Genomic DNA, 18,419 nt, shown 5'->3' with positions numbered 1-18,419 from the left:
TGATCTCTTCTTTCTCAAGGACGCCTTTCCCCTTTACAGTCTACTCTGTCCACTCTTGACTTCTTGTGGTCCTGTCCTCCTTCTATTTTGTTTTTGAATATCCTCTATATCTCTATTTCCCTCAGTTTTTCCTTTTCTTTGTTTCCTACTCTTGGTGTTACACACTTAGCATTAGTCTGTCTACTTCTGCTATCAGGCTACTATTCTCTTCCTCCCTTTCTTTTTGTTGCTAAATTTCTTGAAAGACTGCCTTCTCTTTCTCTTTAACCTATTCATCTGATTGCCTTTTGAAACTTGGTTTCTTTTGTCACAACTCTGGTGAAGTTTAGCAGCAAACTCCTGTTTACTAAGTCAGCCTTTTTTCCACTCTTATTCTCTTAGATTTCTGGAAGTCTTACTTACCTTTACTTTGTGACTATCTCTTCCCTCCGCTTCCGTTTATCATGCACTCTTGGTTCTGTGCCTGCTGCTCTGAGCACTCCTGTAACAACTTTGACTTCCCACAGAAAAGACAGTAGTAATTCTGGCTTTTCCTGGTCTGTGTGTGAATGGCATCTCATAGCAACTTTTCCTGGACTCTAGGTTAATATATTGGAAATGTATCTGCAGTTTGAAGATTGTGGTTTTAATGGCAAATTCTCAATTAAATTGATGCAAATCCTTTGTAACCTTTGTTTCTTGATGTAATGCTTGGTAGGAACTCAATGAATGTTTGTTGAAATCATTCATTCATTCAATTATTCATTTATATGTTCAACAAATATTTACTAAATGTCAACTTAGTTAATGTTGTTGTCATTATGTGCTGTCAAGTCGGACCCGACTCATAGCGACCCCTCCTTGGGTTTGTGAGGTAGTATCACTACGGGAGCTCTGGTAGTGTAGTGCCTAAGACACTTGCCTGCTAACCAGACGGCTGGCGGTTCAAACCCACCTGCCACTCCTCGGAAGGAAGGTTGGGCAATCCTACTTCCGTAGTGATACTGCCTCGGAAACCCAAGGAGGGGTCGCTATGAGTCGGGGCTGACTCGACGGCACATAACAACAACAACAACATCACTACGGAAGTAGATTGCCCCATCTTCCTTCCAAGGAGTGGCTGGTGGGTTTGAACCTCCAGCCTTTTGGTTAGCAGCCAAGTGCCTTAGCCACTATACTACCAGAGCTCCCAACTCAGTTAATAGAATTGTTTAATTCTGTAGTGGCTAACATTTCCCCTCCCCCCTCAAATGATCTAAATGTAGTTTTCTTTCTTTGTCGTTTTCTTTCAGCTTTTGTTGAATATTTGTTTTTTATTCTAATTTGGGCAAATGCTAGTTGTATGTCCCTTGAATAAATTACTTAAACTCCATAAGTCTAGAAACAGGGATACTAATAGTGTCTCCCTCCTGGGTTATTGTACAGATTAGATGAAAAGAAATGCACACAGAACACAGTTAGCATATAGTAAAGGCTCAATAAATGTTGTGTTGTTATGTGCCGTCGAGTCGGCCCCGACTCATAGCGACCCCTCCTTGGGTTGCCAAGGCAGTTTCACTATGGAAGTAGATTGCCCAATCTTCCTTCTGAGGAGCGGCTGGTGGGTTTGAACTGCCAGCTAAGCAATTGTTATTATTCCTGCTATAATATGTCAGCCACTGGGCTTTGGTCCTCATTCTGAGTTAGGTATTATTTTTCCCATTTTTCATATAGAGAAACTGAGACTCAGAGGATTTAATTAACTTACCTGAGGTCGTAGAGTTAATAAATTGTAGATCTGAGATAAATGATTCCATAGCTCATGCCTTTCACCTACACTAAAAAGTCTTTCAGCATGTTGTGTGACACACAGAAGTGAAAGGAGTCACTTTATAGTGACTGAAATGAGTTAATATTGTTATTATTTGCTTATTCCTTTTAATAAGTAGGGCATCCTGAGGAAGTTCTGCCCTGTTGGGGAAATTCTAATCCTGAAGGTCAAGTTATTTTACTTTATTTATTTTATTGTGATTTGGGTGAAAGTTTATTGAGAAAATTCACTTTCTATACAGCAGTTCACATACACTTTGTCTCATGACATTGACTGCAATTTCCCACAATGCAACAGCTCCCCTCCCACTTCCTCCCAATAGTTACCTCTTCCCTGTGACCTTCCCTCCATGCATTCCTGCCCCCTGAGCTGTCTCCCTGTGCATACACAGCCCTTCTTTCTCCCATGATTGTTCTCTCCAAGGAGCGTATCTTCAAATGTTCAACTCATATACCTGTCTTTTGTTTGGCTGGAAGCCACAGGTGTGGGTTCAATTCCAGATTTGAAGGGCAGTTAGGGGACATAGTCTCAGTGGTTCTACCAAGCTCTATCAGACCAGCAAACCTGCTCCCCCATTTTATTTTCCCCCAAATGATTTTGAGCTTTGTTGCACATTGTTCTCCCTCTCTATCCAGGATCTCCTACATAGATCCCCCTCTGAGTAGCTGACAGTGATAGCTGGGCACCATCTAATTCTTCTGGTCTCATAGTTGTATAGGCTGTGGGTCGCATGGTGTACCAGTTGCTAAGACTACTTGTTTCCATAAATCTTTGGTTTTCTTCATTCTTCTTTGCTCTGGACAAGGAGAGACCCATCGTTGCATCTAGATGGGTGCTTGAAGCTTTTAAGATCCCAGTCGCTACTCGCCAAAGTAGGAGGTGGAACAGTGTTTTGTGTAGTATGTTATGCCAATTGAGCTTGATGTCCCCTGTGACTATGGTCCCGAGCCCACAGGTCCAATGACTCAGCCCCTCTGGGCAGCTCGCTGTGACCAAGAAGTGACTACAACCTTGTCCCTTGTCAGCTCTACTGCACACCTGGGAATTCTTAAGAACATACAAATACACTTGTAGAACCATGGTCTGCCAACCCTATATATGGTCTTGGATACACTCTCTGCTGCATAGACATACCTACTAGTTCATCCTGTCCACCCATCTGTCCACCTGGATACGCATGTTTGCCTTCACTGACAGCACAGTACTGTATGTGCAAAAGGGTTCATCTTTGTTGTCTGCACCTCCCTTGTACCTTTCTATGTCTTCCTCTTCCTCAATGCCCCTGTGTTGATCACTCACATTTGGTACATTGCCCTTCTCTTCATCCAAATTAATACTTATCTATACCTATCTAACAGTGTTCCCTCCCTTCCCCTCCCACCCTTGGTAACCAACAAAGAAAATTTCCTTCCATATATAAAACTTTTCTTGACTTTTACAATAACAGACTAATACCATATTTGTCCTTCTGTGATTGACTTATTTCACTCAGCATAATGTCCTCCAAGTTCATCCACATTGTGTGGTGTTTTGCAGATCCTACATTATTCTTTAGGGTTGCATAGTATTCCACTGTGTGTATGTACCATAGTTTGGTTATCCATTCCTCAGTTAATGGAAACTAGGTTGTTTCCTTCTTTCTCCTATTGTAAATAGTGCTGCGATGAACATGGGTGTGCATATGTCTGTTCTTGTCATGACTCTCACTGCTTTAGGATATATACCTAGTAATGGAATGGCTGGGTTGAATGGTATTTCTAATTCCTTTTAAGGAATCACCATACTGCTTTTCACAGTGGTTGTATCATTTGACAGTCCCACCAGCAATGTATGAAAGTCCCAATCTCTCCACATCCTCGCCAGCATTTGTTATTTTCTGTCTTGTTGGACTTTGCTACTAGTGCTGGGGCAAGATGGTATCTCATTGTTTTGATTTGCATATCTCTAATGGCTAATGATCAGAGCATTTCTTCATATGTTTGTGGCTGCCTGAATATCCTCCTTGGTGAAGTGTCTATTCATGTCTTCTGCCCATTTTTAAATTTGATTATTTGTCTTTTTGTTATTGAGGTGTTGGAATTTTCTATAAATTCTAGAGATAAGTCCTTTGTCAGATATGTTATTACCAAATATTTGTTCCCAATCTGTAGGTTCTCTTTGGAATCTTTTGGAGAAGTCTTTGGAAGCACATAAGAATTTAATTGTTAGAAGGTCCCATTCATCTAGTTTCTCTTCTGCTGTTTGTGCATTTTGGGTTATGCTTGATAGTCTGTTTATGCCATATATCGTTGTTGTTGTTACGTGCCGTCAAGTCAGACCTGACTCATAGTGACCCCTCCTTGGGTTTCCGAGGCAGTATCACTGCATAAGTAGATTGCCCCATCTTCCTTTTGAGGAGTGGCTGGTGGGTTTGAACCACCAGCTTTCTGGTTAGCAGTCAGATGCCTTAGGCACTATGCTACCAGAGCTCCCATGCCATATATTAGGATCCCTAAATTTGCCTCTAGTTTTTCCTTGAGGAAATTTATAGTTTTAGGTTTCGCATTTAAGTCTTTGATCCACCTGGAGTTAGTTCTTGTGTCTGGTGTGAGATATGGATTTTTTTTTTTCATTTTTCTGCAAATGGATATCCAGTTTTGCCAGCACCGCTTGTTAAACAATTTCTTCCCCATTTAATGGATTTCAGCCCTTTGTCAAAAATCAGCTGATCATAGGTCGATGGATCTGTTTCTGGGTTCTCAGTTCTATTCCACTGGTCTATGTGTCTGTCTTTGTACCAATACCAGGCTTTTTGACTACGGAGGCTGTATAATAGGTTTTGAGATCCAGGAGGGTGAGATATCTTACTTTGTTCTTCTTTAGTAGTGTTTTGCTTATTCGAGGTCTCTTTCCTTTCCATATAAAATTAGTGATTGGTTTTTCCATATCCTTAAAGAATGTTGATGGGATCTGGATTAGGATTACATTGAATATATAGATTGTTTTGGGTAGAATTGACATTTTCAGAATGTTTAGTCTTCCTGTCCACGAATATAGTATGTTCTTCCATTTATGTAGATCTCTTATGGTTTCTTGAAGTAATGTTTTGTTGTTTTCTTTGTATAGTCTTTTGTGTCCTTGATAAGATTTATTCTCAAGTATTTGATCCTTTTGGTAAGTATTGTAAATGGTATTGATTTCCTTATTTCTTTTTCAGCAATCTCTTTGCTGGTGTAGAGGAATCCAACTGATTTTTGGATGTTGATCTTGTCTCCTGCCAGGGTCAAGTTATTAATACTTTATCATACAACCACAGAATTTTTGGGTTTAGAAGAATTTTTAGGTAGCATCTTGCCTAGACAATTGTTGAATTACTTCTTTGATCTTCTAACTGAAGGGTTATCTGGTTTATTCTTTAACACTTCCAATGGCAGGAAAGTCATTCTCTTTCAGACAACTCATTCTACTTTCTATAGTTCTGACTACAAGACAGCCCTTTCTTACATCAAACTGAATTTTTTTTTCCTGCATCTGCTCATTGGTCCTAGTTTGGCAGTAATGGCCACATGAAGTAAGTCAAATCACTGTTTCCTATGGCAGCCTTTCAGATTGTTATAACTGACTTTCCATCTTTACCCCTAAATATCTTCTCTTCACCAGACTAAATACCTTCAGTACTTTTAACTCACAGCACACCAAAAGAACAAACAACTGGGTCTACTTTCTTCTTGTGATTTAGAAGGAAAAGCATGGCTATCTCATGGGCATTTTGCTTTTCCTCCAGTTTTTCTCATCTTTATACAGTTGATTCATGTTATTTGTGGTAGTTATATTCTTAAAGTCTCTGGGAACCCTAAATTAGTGAATAATGAACTGTGCTTGTTCAACCTCTGGTTGGAATAAGAGGTTGGGTAACTGAAATTTTTTGCAATTCTGCACATATACATGTCTGCAAGCATGATCATGAAATCACTCCAGTATTGATTTTGGGTTACTATTAAATTTTAGTGACTAGTCCAATCTACAGGTTTGGTAGTTTGAACCCTACCAGCCACTCAATGGAAGAAAGTTGAGGTCATCTGCTTCTGTAAAGATTTATAGCCTTTGAAACCCAGTGGAGGTTGCTGTGAGTTGGAATCAACTCTGTGGCAGTGACATTGGAGTTTGGAGTCCAATTTGCAAGTAGGGACTCCACAAATCATGAAGATTGACATGGTACATGGTACTATCCAGTTGTTCAAGCTAGAAACCTAGGAGTTTGTTCCCTTTACTATTCACATACAATTCATCTGCAAGTCTTTTCAGTGCTTATCTCCAAATGTAAAATCCACCTCCACTACCACCACCTGGTCCAAGCAAGCATCATCTCCCCACCTGATTCCTCACTGTGTCCATTGCTTCTCCTTTTGTCCCCCCTTTACACTTCTTCCTCCATACAGCCACCAGAATTGTCTTTTTAAAGCACAAATCAGATCATGTCACTCCCTGATTAAAGCTCTCCTTGATTACCCACTGCTCTTAGGGCAAAATCCAAACTCCTTTCAGTGATCTCCAAGGCCCTAAAATCCAAACCTGGGGACCGTGGCTGAAGAGAGGCTGTCTTGATTGAAGAACTGTGTCCTGAGTCATTTCTGGTCCTGAATTGTAACCTGTTACCAAGCCCAACCAAACTCATTGCTGTTCAGTCAATTCCAACTCATATCGATGCTATGGGACAGACAGAAGAGAACTACCCCCTAGGGTTTCCAAGGCTGTAAATCTTTGTGGAAGCAGACCACCATATCTTTCTCTGTGGAGTAACTGGTAGGTTCAAACTGCTCACCTTTTGGTTAGCAGCCAAATGCTTAGTCACTGTGCCACACGGCTCTTCTCACAAGGCCCTACTTCATCTTCAAACCAAAAACCAAACTCATTGCCATCGAGTTCGTCCTGACTCATAGCGATCCCTCCGTGGGTTTCCTAGGCAGTATTTCTATGGAAGTAGATTGCCCAGTCTTCTTCCCGAGGAGTGGCTGGTGGGTTTGAACTGACCTTCTTTTTCCTCCTCTGCTCAGTAATCGTTGGTCCTTGGTCTTTTTTATGCTCTTTTGACCTGTCACACCTTTTCCTGTAACCAGGCCCTTACACTCATTGTTTCCCTGCTTGTGTTCTTCTTTTCCTACTTTGCAGAATGGCTGGCATATTCTCATCTTTCATGACCCTCAGCTCATATATCACTTCTTCAGAGCTTCCCTCATCTAAGGTGGCTGACTTTTTAGTCTCATGATCCTGTAATTATCTTTTAGATCTGCATTGTCTTCTGCCCTCATGAGGACATAAGTTCTTTGGTGACTAGATCTTAGCTTTCACATTAACAGTTGCATCCTCTGCAAGTGGCACAATAGCTGGCCCATAGAAAATTTTCAATAAATATCTGAGGAATAAATGGAATAAATAAATAAATTTATTTTCAATAAAAATCTGAGGAATAAATGAGTGGAGTCATAATTGATTGAATGAAAGGATTTTGGGGTCATTAAAGTGGATTATAATTTGAGATTGTCACTTACTGTATGATTTTGGGCAAACTATATTACCTCTGGACTTCAATTGCTTCATCTCTATAATAGCATACTATCTACGTCACAAGGAGCTCTGGTGGCATAGTGCCTAAGGCATTTGACTGCTAACCAGAAGGCTGGTGGTTCAAACTCACCAGCCACTCCTTGGAAGGGAGGTTTGGGCAATCTGCTTCCGTAGTGATACACCTTGGAAACCCAAGGGGTCGCTGAGTCGGGACTGACTCGATGGCAGTGAGTTTTTTTTTTTTTTAAATCTACCTCACAGAATGTTGTGAATATTAACTAATATACTGACTGTAAATGTGCCTGGCACATAGGAGGGGTTCAGTCCACTTCAAAGCCTGCTTCTTAATGCTGAATATGGATAGAAGATTTCTATCAAGTTTCAGCCTGATTCATGGAACTGTTTGTGTGGGGTGCATATTTGCCTGTGACCTATAAGCCTAGGTGTGAGATGTATATGACTCCCCTCAGGTAACACTTGCTGAAGGTGTGCTGGCCTAGCAGGGAGGAGAAGTCTAACCAGGGATCTGCTGTTGCACTGAGCATTGCTCAGCCTGATAATCCAGAGAGTGCCGAGCCCAGAGCCTTCACTGGGCTACACCCAGTCCCCAGTGATGAAACCTGACAGGGTGCAGCCCATCTTTCGTCAGGATGGATTGCGATGCTCTGTCTAGACAGTTGTCTTCCTTGGGAAATCATAGTTACTCTAAGAGGAGGCATGTCGTTTCCTCCTAAGAATACAAAGTGGACCAGTGAGCTGTTGAGGGGGCTGCTGTGAGGTTGTGGAGCAGAGCTTTCAGAAAGGAATTCTCTGATTCTATACTCATAGGCTCGGAAGGAAGGTTGGGCAATCCTACTTCCGTAGTGATACTGCCTCGGAAACCCAAGGTGGGGTCGCTATGAGTCGGGGCTGACTCGACGGCAAATAACAACAACAACATACTCATAGGAGTGTCTGGATCATGGTAGTAGCCATTTCCTTCACACATGCAGCGGCAACAAAGCCAACGATAAATGGGAAGATATACACATAGATGTCCTCTTTCCCAGAGTCTGTGATTCTGTGTCCCACTGAGAAGTACTGGGAGGAACTGAAAGGTAAGACTAGAACATGGGTTACCTGCTAGGAAGGGGAACATAGGACACCATGTGACTTGCTTGCTTGACACGATGGTTTGTTGTGGTTGTTGTTTGCCGTCAAGTCAGACCTGACTCATAGCGAACCCTCCTTGGGTTTCTGAGGCAGTATCACTACAGAAGTAGATTGCCCAACCTTCCTTCCGAGGAGTGGCTGGTGGGTTTGAACCACCAGCCTTCTGGTTAGCAGTCAAGTGCCTTAGGCACTATGCTACCAGAGCTCCCAGCATGATGGTTTAGGGTAGCATTTTAAGGTGAGGCCTCTCAAATTAGATAGATCTGGGTTCAAATCCTGGTAATGTCATGACCTTGGGCAAGTTACTTAACCTCTAAGCCTTAGTTTGCTCTTCTTAAAACGGGGATGATAATGACCCTTATCTGGTTGCTGTGAGGCATAGATAATATTGAACGTGCAAAAATTTAGCTCAGTGCCAGGCACAGAGCAAATGTTCAGAAAATGATCATTTTTCTTATTAGGGAGAACAGATCAGGATTTTGAGTTTGTTATTTTTGATGAGCCTCACCCCTACTGAACTTTGAATCTCCCAGTTGCCAGCTATGTGCCTTGGACAAGTTATATTTGACTTTTCTGAGTCAGTGCTCTTATCTGTTAAGCTGCAGTTATAATACCCACTTCATAGCAGAGAAGATGAAATGAGATCAGAGTGCCTGACACATAGTAAGTGCTCAAATATTCATTTCTTCCCCCTTTGCTTCTAGAGTATCCAAAATACGGTTCCTTTAAGCTTGTTAAGATTCCTCTCTAGCCTTGTATGCAGCTGTGTGCAGACAGTTTTGGCAGAAGGAATAAGGCTTTTTTTTTTTTTTTTTTTAATGACTGTTTCATAATCTGTTGGCTCAGATGTGTTGCCGCCACACCCCGTGCTTCTCGGGGTGTCTGAGTGCTGTTGAGTTAGTATGTATGTGCTTTGCCTCTCACCTAAATGACCCTGAAATGTGGCTGCTTTGAAAGGCTCTGCTGAATACTAAATGGGTTTTCCTCCCTGCTCTTTGGGCAGAAGCTCTGGCTCAGGGATTCTTAGCTGCAGGGGGAGGGCTGCCAGGCCTGGACTGCAGTTGGACTTAGCAGCAGTCAGGGGTTTTCTGGTTTTCATTAAAATTCCCTGGCTGTCTTTTGGGTTTGTTCCACTGAATATGACTGTGCATTGGGGCTAGTTGTACTGTTCTCTCAACTATACACACCCATCAAATCATAATACCCTGAAGTCCAGAGAAAATTGAAGGTGAGAAATGACCTGGCTAAGGCCTGTCTTTGTGGTAAGAGACCCTCATCCACAACAGAGCTCCCGTCTTACAAAGTCTTAGATACAGACAGGGAGACAGTCATAGAGGAGCTAGGAACAGGTAGCAGAGAGAATGCTGTTGCAGCTTGCTCTTGAGGGCAGATTCGCTCTCGAGGACAGATTCGCTCTCGAGGGCAGACAGAAGTTTCCTGGCAGCTGTCGGGAGTCCTCAGGTTTCACTTCAATGAGATCAGCCTGTCTAATTGTCCCTTGGGAGCTCTGGTGGCATAGTGCCTAAGGCATTCTGTTGACCAGAAGGCTGGCGGTTCAAATCCACTAGCCACTCCTCGGAAGGAAGGTTGGGCAATATACTTCCGTAGAGATACTGATACTTCTGTAGTGATACTGCTGCTGATACTCTTGGTGCCCAAGGGCGTTGAGGCTGGAATGGCAGTTCTCTGAGGGTGATAGGCTGAGTTACAGTAAAGAGGATTCAGTTTTAAATCCTAATCTCTGGTAGCAGAAGGAATCTCACTTGAGATTGATATTTGAGCCTGAAGTGAGTCTGCTATTGATGATTTGTGACTCTGGGCAAGTTACTTCCTTGGATTTTAGCTTCACAGTGTGTATTAAATGAGATAAATTATGTAAAGCTCTTGCTGTATTATATATTCTCAATAAGTGGTTGTTGTTGTTGTTGTTATGTGCCCTTGAGTCAAATCCGACTCATAGCGACCCCTCCTTGGGTTTCTGAGGCAGTATCACTACGGAAGTAGGATTGCCCAACCCTCCTTCCGAGGAGTGGCTGGTGGTTTGAACCGCCAGCGGTCTGGTTAGCAGGCAAGTGTCTTAGCCACTATGCTACCAGAGCTGTTATAAATTGGGCTAGGTTTGACCTGATGCTCCAGCTTACCAAGATATAGCCCCTTCTGTCATCTAACACATTCGTTCTGCATCTCTCTGTTTTGTGTCACTGAAGAATTTGAGTCAAACATGTTCCCTAGGGCAAGCAGAAACTCCTGTCACTGGAAAAACACATCAGAACCATGTTATTATGTTTTCCAGTGAGAGGTTTAAGACGTCAAGTATTTCATCTCTTGGTTACTTAGTAGAAGAAAAAGATTTTTACCTCTCATTCTTGATGGATAGATTGTGGGAAGGCAATTTTAACTAATTTTGGGTACAAATGTCCCCTGATGATAGCCCTGGGAGAGTACCATCAAGGCATTTGCCTTCAGAATAAATTCCATTTTCAATCTTTTTTCCTTTTATTCTCCAAGTCCTGGGCTCTAACCATAATGGACTGCTCACTTAAAAAATAAATTAATTTGAAACATATCATACATACCAAAGAGTGCTTAAAACATATGCTTACAGGCTAAAGAGAAATAATAAAGTGAAATCTGTATGCATCATCAAGTAGAAGTCTTGTTACTGTAGAAGCTGTTACCTGTCTTCAATCAAATTCTCCTCCCTCCTCACCAGAACTAATGGTTATCCTGATCTTGATGTTGATCATTCCTTTGTTTTCTTTATAGTTTTACCAACAATGTATGTATTTCTAAATTATATATTGTTTAGTTTTTAAAAACAAAGAAGCAAGCATACAGACCTAGCAAGCAGTAGAAGAAAAATAATAACATTGCCCCTATAGATTTAACATAAGCTGCTATGGACTTTGAGTCATAGGTCATAGTCTGGCTTTAGCTTCTCTGAGGGTTACAAAAGACCCTAGTGCAGAAGTCAGTGGGCAAGGTTGTAAATGAACCCTAGGAAATATAAGGCTCATTGCTATTGGGACATCTGACAGAACTGTTATGTGGGCCAGGTATTGGATATGTGATAAGAATATGGTCACAGAGAGTAGACTGCTCTATCTTTTCGACTTCTAAACTCTCTGTGATTTATCTCCAGCTCTTAGGAAGTAGATCAAAGCAAAACTCTTGTCAGATGAAGTGAATGCTATCAGCAAACTCAGGCAGTTAGCATGGAGGGGATGAATGGATACTTCATCAGCACATGGTCAAGACAAATAAAGTTAGAAAATAATTTGGACCAGATTTACCTATTCATTCATTGTCAGGTTAAAAAGAGAATATTTAGTACCATTTATGGAATATTTTCACTTAAAAATTGGTCCAAAATCTAATCAAGCCTCTAGAACTAACTTTGATTTATTAGAAAAACAGGAAAAAAGATGACAAGTTAAATTACACCTTAAAAAAGTAAGCAGGTAAATTCAGAATGTAGAACATCCTATTGGATAGCTGACTTGGCTTTTGAAACAAGTCAGTGGCATTAAAAATGTAATAAGGTGACTTAAGAATTATACTCAGATGTAATGAGTGAACCTTGTTTGGATTCAGATAATCCAATGATAAAAAAGACATTTTTGAGACTCTTGGGAAAATTTCATTATGGAACAGGTATTAAATGATGTCTTAGGCAGCGTTCTCTAGAGAAGCAAAAACAGTGAAACTTATAGAGAGAGAGAGGGCGGTGGAGAGGTAGAGATATTTATCTGAAGGAAATGGTGCACACAGTTGTAGAAGCTGGCAAGTCCTGAATCCATGGGTCACATATCAGGCTGGAGCCTTCTCTTGACTCACATCACAGGGCTGAGGAACTCAAGATCAGCAGGTCAGAGGGTTAGCTGCTGGTTCATGGGCTGTGGAGGCTAACAAATCTAAGATGGGCAGGTAAGATGGGAGGCTGTTGGCTCACGGGCTGGTAGGCTAATGAATCCCGAGATTGGCAAGCTCAAGTCCAAAGAACTAGATGTCAGGATGATGAGCCAGAAGCAGGATCCAGACTGAGCAGAAAGCAGAGAGTCCATATATATTGTACGCAGCCCACAACCCCGAGGAAATTCCTTTTCAACTGATTGACTGCTTGTAGCAGATCTCATCATAGAGGTGCTTACATTATATCACATCTCATCATGGGGGATGACTACATCATAACTGCCAAGCTACTGGTAATCATGATGCAGCCAAGTGGACACACAACCTTAACCATCACAGATGATATCAAGGATGTTAAATTTTGTTTGATGTTGCGAGGTTTGACTAAAATATTGTAATATAAGAAAATAGATAATGTAGAGATAGGTTCTGAAGTACATAGGGGTGAAATGATATTATGTGGAATTTGTTTCAAAGTATTTAAATAAAAATAGGAAAAAAGGGATAGGTTAAGCTAACTTGTCAAAATCCTGATAATATTGAATCTGGATGATAGGTATAGGGGTCTGCTTTTGAGTACTGTATGTCTGAAACTTTTATAAATAAATATTTTAAATGTCTGGAACAACAACACAAAAGAGAGTTTAATGACGGGTTGTTGGTTCCTGTAAGTTATACTTCTCCAGTGTAGTTGGCTTCTACGTGTGGTAGGCATCCTGGGGTCTTCTGTTCCTGGTCTCTGTACGGGATCCTCTGCTTCTTGTATACCACTTGGTGAAGAGTATCCTCTAGGACCTTCTTAAAAAAGGTGCATGGGATGTGAATTTCTGTGTTCTCATACCTGAAAACATCTTTCTTTTATTCTCATACTTGACTGATAGTTTGGCTAAGTATTGAATTCTAAGTTAGAAATCATCTTTTCTTCAGAATTTTAAAGGATTGTTCCATTCTCTTCTTGTTTTTATTATTGCTGTCAAGAAATTAGAAGACTTTTGATTTATGATTCTTTGTATGAACTTGTTTGCTTGTTTTTTCTCCTTTCTTGAAGCTTATAGAATCTTCTGTTTGTCCACAGTTTTCTAAAATTTTACAATGATGTGCTTGGTATGCTGGGCCCTTTCAACCTAGCAAACTGTATCCTTTAGTTCTTAGAAATGTTATTGAATTATTTTGTTATGAACTGCTCTCTTTTTTCTGTTCTTTCTTGGGAATTTCTCTTATTCAGTTCTGGGACCTCCGGTATAGATTTGTTCTCTAGAATATTCTTAAGTTCTTTCTCCTATTTTCTATATCTTGGCTTTTTTTTTTTTTTTTTAAGTCTCTAGGAAATTTTCTCAATTTATCTTCAATCCTTTAAGTGAGTCTTTAATTTCTGCTATTATAGTAGAAATTGCTAAGAGCTCCTTTGTTCTATAGTGTTTCCTTTTTGTAGTATCCTATTTTAATTTCACAAGGAGGGGTTGCTATGAGTTAGGTCCCACTCGATGGCACATAAAAACAACAACACATTTTTATTTCATGGATGCAGTAGTATTTAATTTTTCTGAGAATGTTAATGGCATTTTCCCCTCGCAGAGTATCTGTTTAGTTGCTTTTTTGTGTGTATGTTTGCTGTGTATCTTCATTAGAGACTTCTCTAAGATGCCACTCTAAATGTGATGATCCTTGCTGTGTTGCTCCCAATTACAAGTGGGGAATTTAAAAAAAAAAAGCTGTTAAGACTTTGAAAACTTTATGATTAAATGAAAGAAGCCAGTCACAAAAAATCACATAATGTATGATTACATTCATATGAAATATTAAGAAGAAACAAATCTATAGAGATGGAAAAGGAGCTCTGGTGGCATAATGCCTAAGGCATTTACTGCTAACCAGAAGGTTGGCAGTTCAAACCCACCAGCCACTCTGCAGAAGGAAGACTGGGCAATCTACTTCCATAAAGATTTATCATCTCAGAAACCCAAAGGAGGTCACTGAGTAGGAGTCAACTCATTGGCAGTGCTTTTGGTTTGTTTTTTATAGAGACAGAAAGTAGATAGTAATTGTGTGGGACTGAGGAGAGGGGAAAATGAGGAATGACTGCTAACAGGTACAGGGTTTATTTTGGGGGTGACAAAAATGTTCTAAAATTAGATTGCCATGAGGGTTGTTCAACTCTGAAGATACTACAAACAATTAAATTGTGCACTTTAAATGTGTGAACCGTATGGTATGTGAATTATATCTCAATAAAATTGTTTAAAAAAAGAAAAGAGCTGTCAGGAAACCACGACTATGGGTTAAAAACAAAACAAAACAAAACAAAAAAAACTCACTGCCGTTGGGTTTCCAAGGAAGTATCTCTATGGGAGTAGATTGCCCAGTCTTCCTTCGAGGAGTGGCTGGGGGGTTTGAACTGCCAGCCTTCTGGTTAGCAGTCAAACACCTTACATACTACTTACGCCACCAGAGCTTTAGAGATCATTAACCCTGAGTCTCACTGTATGGTTTTCTGGGTGAGGTATTTGTTGAATGCCTCTGAAGTCAGCATCATCAGGTTTTCCTTTCCATTCTCCAGGCTCTCTTGTAGTCTTTCACTCCCCTTTGGAAAGTAAGGCTCTGAAAATTTTATAAACAAATATTTAAAATATTTGGAACAACAACACAAAAGAGGGTTAAATGACAATGGAAATGTTGGTGATGACCATCTTCATGTTTGTTCAAGTGTTCTGAGAGTCATGAAGAGAGGAATATGGAGACCTTTGCACTCTCCTTTCAGTAGATTTAGTGCCCTGTCTTTGATATGTTCCCACTCAACTGTACTAGGTACCCCTAGGCTAGAGGCACTCTTAGTTTTTATTATAGAAAATTTCAGATTTACAAAAGGAGAGAGGACAACAGTATAATGAACCCCATGTGTCCATCACTCAAGTTTACCAATTATCAATTCATAGCTTTTTTTTTTTTTTTTTAATTGTGATTTGGCTGAAAGTGTATGGAGCAAATTCATCTTCCTTACAGCAATGCACATAAACTTTGTCTTATGACATTGACTGCAGTCTCCCACAGTGCAACAACTCTCTTCCAACTTCCTCCCCTTAGTTACCTCTTCCCTGTGTCCTTCCCTCCCATGCACTCCTGCCCCCTGAGCTGTCTCCCTGTGCATATGCAGCCCTTCTATTGTCTCATGATTGTTCTCTCCAAGGAATATATCTACCTAATGTAAATGTTGGGAGCTCTGGTAGCATAGTGGCTAAGACACTTGCCTGCTAACCAAACGGCTGGCGGTTCAAACCCACCAGCCACTCCTCGGAAGGAAGGTTGGGCAATCCTACTTAAGTAGTGAAACTGCCTCGGAAACCCAAGGAGGGGTCACTATGAGTCGGGGCCGACTCGACGGCACATAACAACAACAACAACAACAATGTAAATGTTCAGCTCACACGCTTGTCTTTTGTTTAGCTGGAAGCCATAGGAGTGGGTTCAATTCCAGACCTGAAGGGCAGCTAGGGGCCATTGTCTCAGGGGTTCCACCAGGCTCTATTAGACCAGCAAACCTGGTCCCCCCCCCCGCATTTTTTTGGTGATTTTGAGTTTTGTTCCACATTGTTCTCCCACTCTATCCAGGATCTCCTACATAGATCCCCCTCTGAGTGGTTGACAGTGGTAGCCAGTAACCATCTAGTTCTTCTGGTCTGATAGTCATATAGCCTGAGGATTGCATGGTGTACCAGTCCCTTGGACTAATTGTTTCCACCATTAGTCTTTGTCTGTTTTCACCATTGTCTTTGGTTTTCTTCATTCTTCTTTGCTCTGAACGAGGAGAGACCCATCGTTGCATCTAGATGGCCACTTGCAAGCTTTTAAGATCCTAGTAGCTACTTGTCATGGCTATTTTTATTTCATCAGAACCGCCCTCCCCCCAATGCTTTAAACAAGTATTTCTGTTTTATCCTCCTCAGAGATAAGCTCTACTGTTCTGTCAATGAGGAGGAAGCATCCAAGGAGCTAACTTTTTCTCAGTCAGGTTGACTGAGAAAGAGTTAATTACACTGCCTTCTGAGATGTCTTTTTTATTTTAGCATCATATACCCTACTCTAGAACCACAAGACACTGCCAGTTCCTGTATCTTAATTGTCAGGATTCTATGGATTAAACCAGAGGCTTCTCAGCTTTCTCTGCATCTAGTTTAGCCTTCAGATTTCTTGAATCTTCTAAGGGACTTGTTGCTTGCTCACACTATTACTTTCTCTTGTTTTTCCTTGTATTTGTGGGATTTTGTTAATGAGACAAAACCATTTTACTGAATTTTTGAATGACTTGGGAGTTAAGTATGCCATCTCCTCTAGAAAATTAGCCTCTCAATTATCCCTCTTTTTTTTTCCCTATCCTGTTCAACCCCAGAAACCTATTCACTCTACCTACCTACCTACCTATCTCTCTATTTGGAAAACTCTTTTTTAAGCTTTCAAGAGCTAAGAGGAATCTCTGTATTTTAACATGTCTTTTTAATGCCTCTCCTGACCTTATATTAAGGAGTCCCTGATTTTGTGCCTTTCTGGCATCTCATACTCACCTCTTAGTGTAGCATTGCTTGCTCGCACTTTGCCAGCTGCAGTGCAATTTGTTAACCTGCCTGTCTTCCCGATTGGTCTGTAAAGTAGGACTTATAAAACTGTCTTATTTTTCTCTGTATCAGGAGCACAATGCCTTCTCACAGTAAACATTTGTTAACTCACAGGCTGGATAATTCAGCACTGCACTTCTGTGGATGAGGACAGAAAAGCACAAGATGTCCTTTTCTTTCTTGCCTTTTACAAGCGTGACTGTTTGTTAAATATTAAAGAGCAAAACATGTCTTGTCAGCTTGTTGTTATGCAACATCATTCCCTTTGCTTTCAAGCCTTGTGTTTATTTACGCAGTCAGGAAGTTGGAGAGGGAAGGAGGGTGGCTATATGAGTATAAACATCGTACCAAAGAAGGAATAAACAGTCAGAGATGCTTTGTTTTCCTCTCTTAATAATAAGTCTCACATTTACACTGCTTCACACTAGAGAAGGAATGAATTTATTCTATCTTGACAGCAACTTAATAGAAGCTCCAGTGGTGCTGTGGTTAAAGCATCCAGCTGCTAACCAAAAGGTTGGTGGTCCAAACCCACCATCTGCTCCACAGGAAAATGGTGAGGTAGTCTGCTTCTGTAAAGATTTACAGCCTTGAAAGCCCTATGAAGCAGTTCTACTCTGTCTTACAGGGTCATTATGAATTAGGAATTGACTTGATAACAGCAGTTTTGAGTTTTGTTTGGTTTCACAGCAACTTAGTTCTGCATTGTGTCCCATTACTTTTTCCTAGGATAGTATGTCAGGTGAATATAAAAAATCATTACATTATTTTAAAAAAATCTGAGGCTCAAGTATTATTTATGGGCTCACTGCCAGTCGATTCCAACTCATAGTGACCCCTCCTTGGGTTTCCGAGGCAGTATCTGTATGGAAGTAGATTGTCCCATCTTCCTTCCAAGGAGTGGCTGGTGGGTTTGAACCACCAGCCTTCTGGTTAGCAGTCAAATGCTTTAGGCACTATGCCACTAGAGTGCCACCAGAGCTCCCTTCTCTATGGGAGGTCCTGTTAAAATGTAGATAAGTAACTTTAAAAGGGTAACATGTAACCTGTTGTTTCTTAAAGTATGTTCCCTAGGATAGTGCAAATATTCTCCAGGGGAAAGGGAAATGAAACTTGGTCGTGAAACAAATTTGGGATGCTAGTTTAAACAAAGTTAAATAGGGTCCCTTACTCTAAGACTTCGCAGACAGCACTTCTTGCTCTCCTAGAGGAACTGGAGGGATCTAGAGTAGGTTGTTGTTGTTGTTGTTTGCCATCGAGTCGGCCCTGACTCATAGCGACCCCTCCTTGGGTTTCCGAGGCAGTATCACTACGGAAATAGGAATGCCCAACCTTCCTTCCGAGGAGTGGCTGGTGGGTTTGAACCGCCAGCCTTCTGGTTAGCAGTCAAGTGCCTTAGCCACTATGCTACCAGA

This window comes from Orycteropus afer, unplaced genomic scaffold (assembly GCF_000298275.1).
Source record: "Orycteropus afer afer isolate SDZICR_OR568_19922 unplaced genomic scaffold, OryAfe1.0 scaffold00154, whole genome shotgun sequence".
Lineage (NCBI taxonomy): Eukaryota > Metazoa > Chordata > Mammalia > Tubulidentata > Orycteropodidae > Orycteropus > Orycteropus afer.
Note: the sequence above shows the minus strand (reverse complement) of the source record.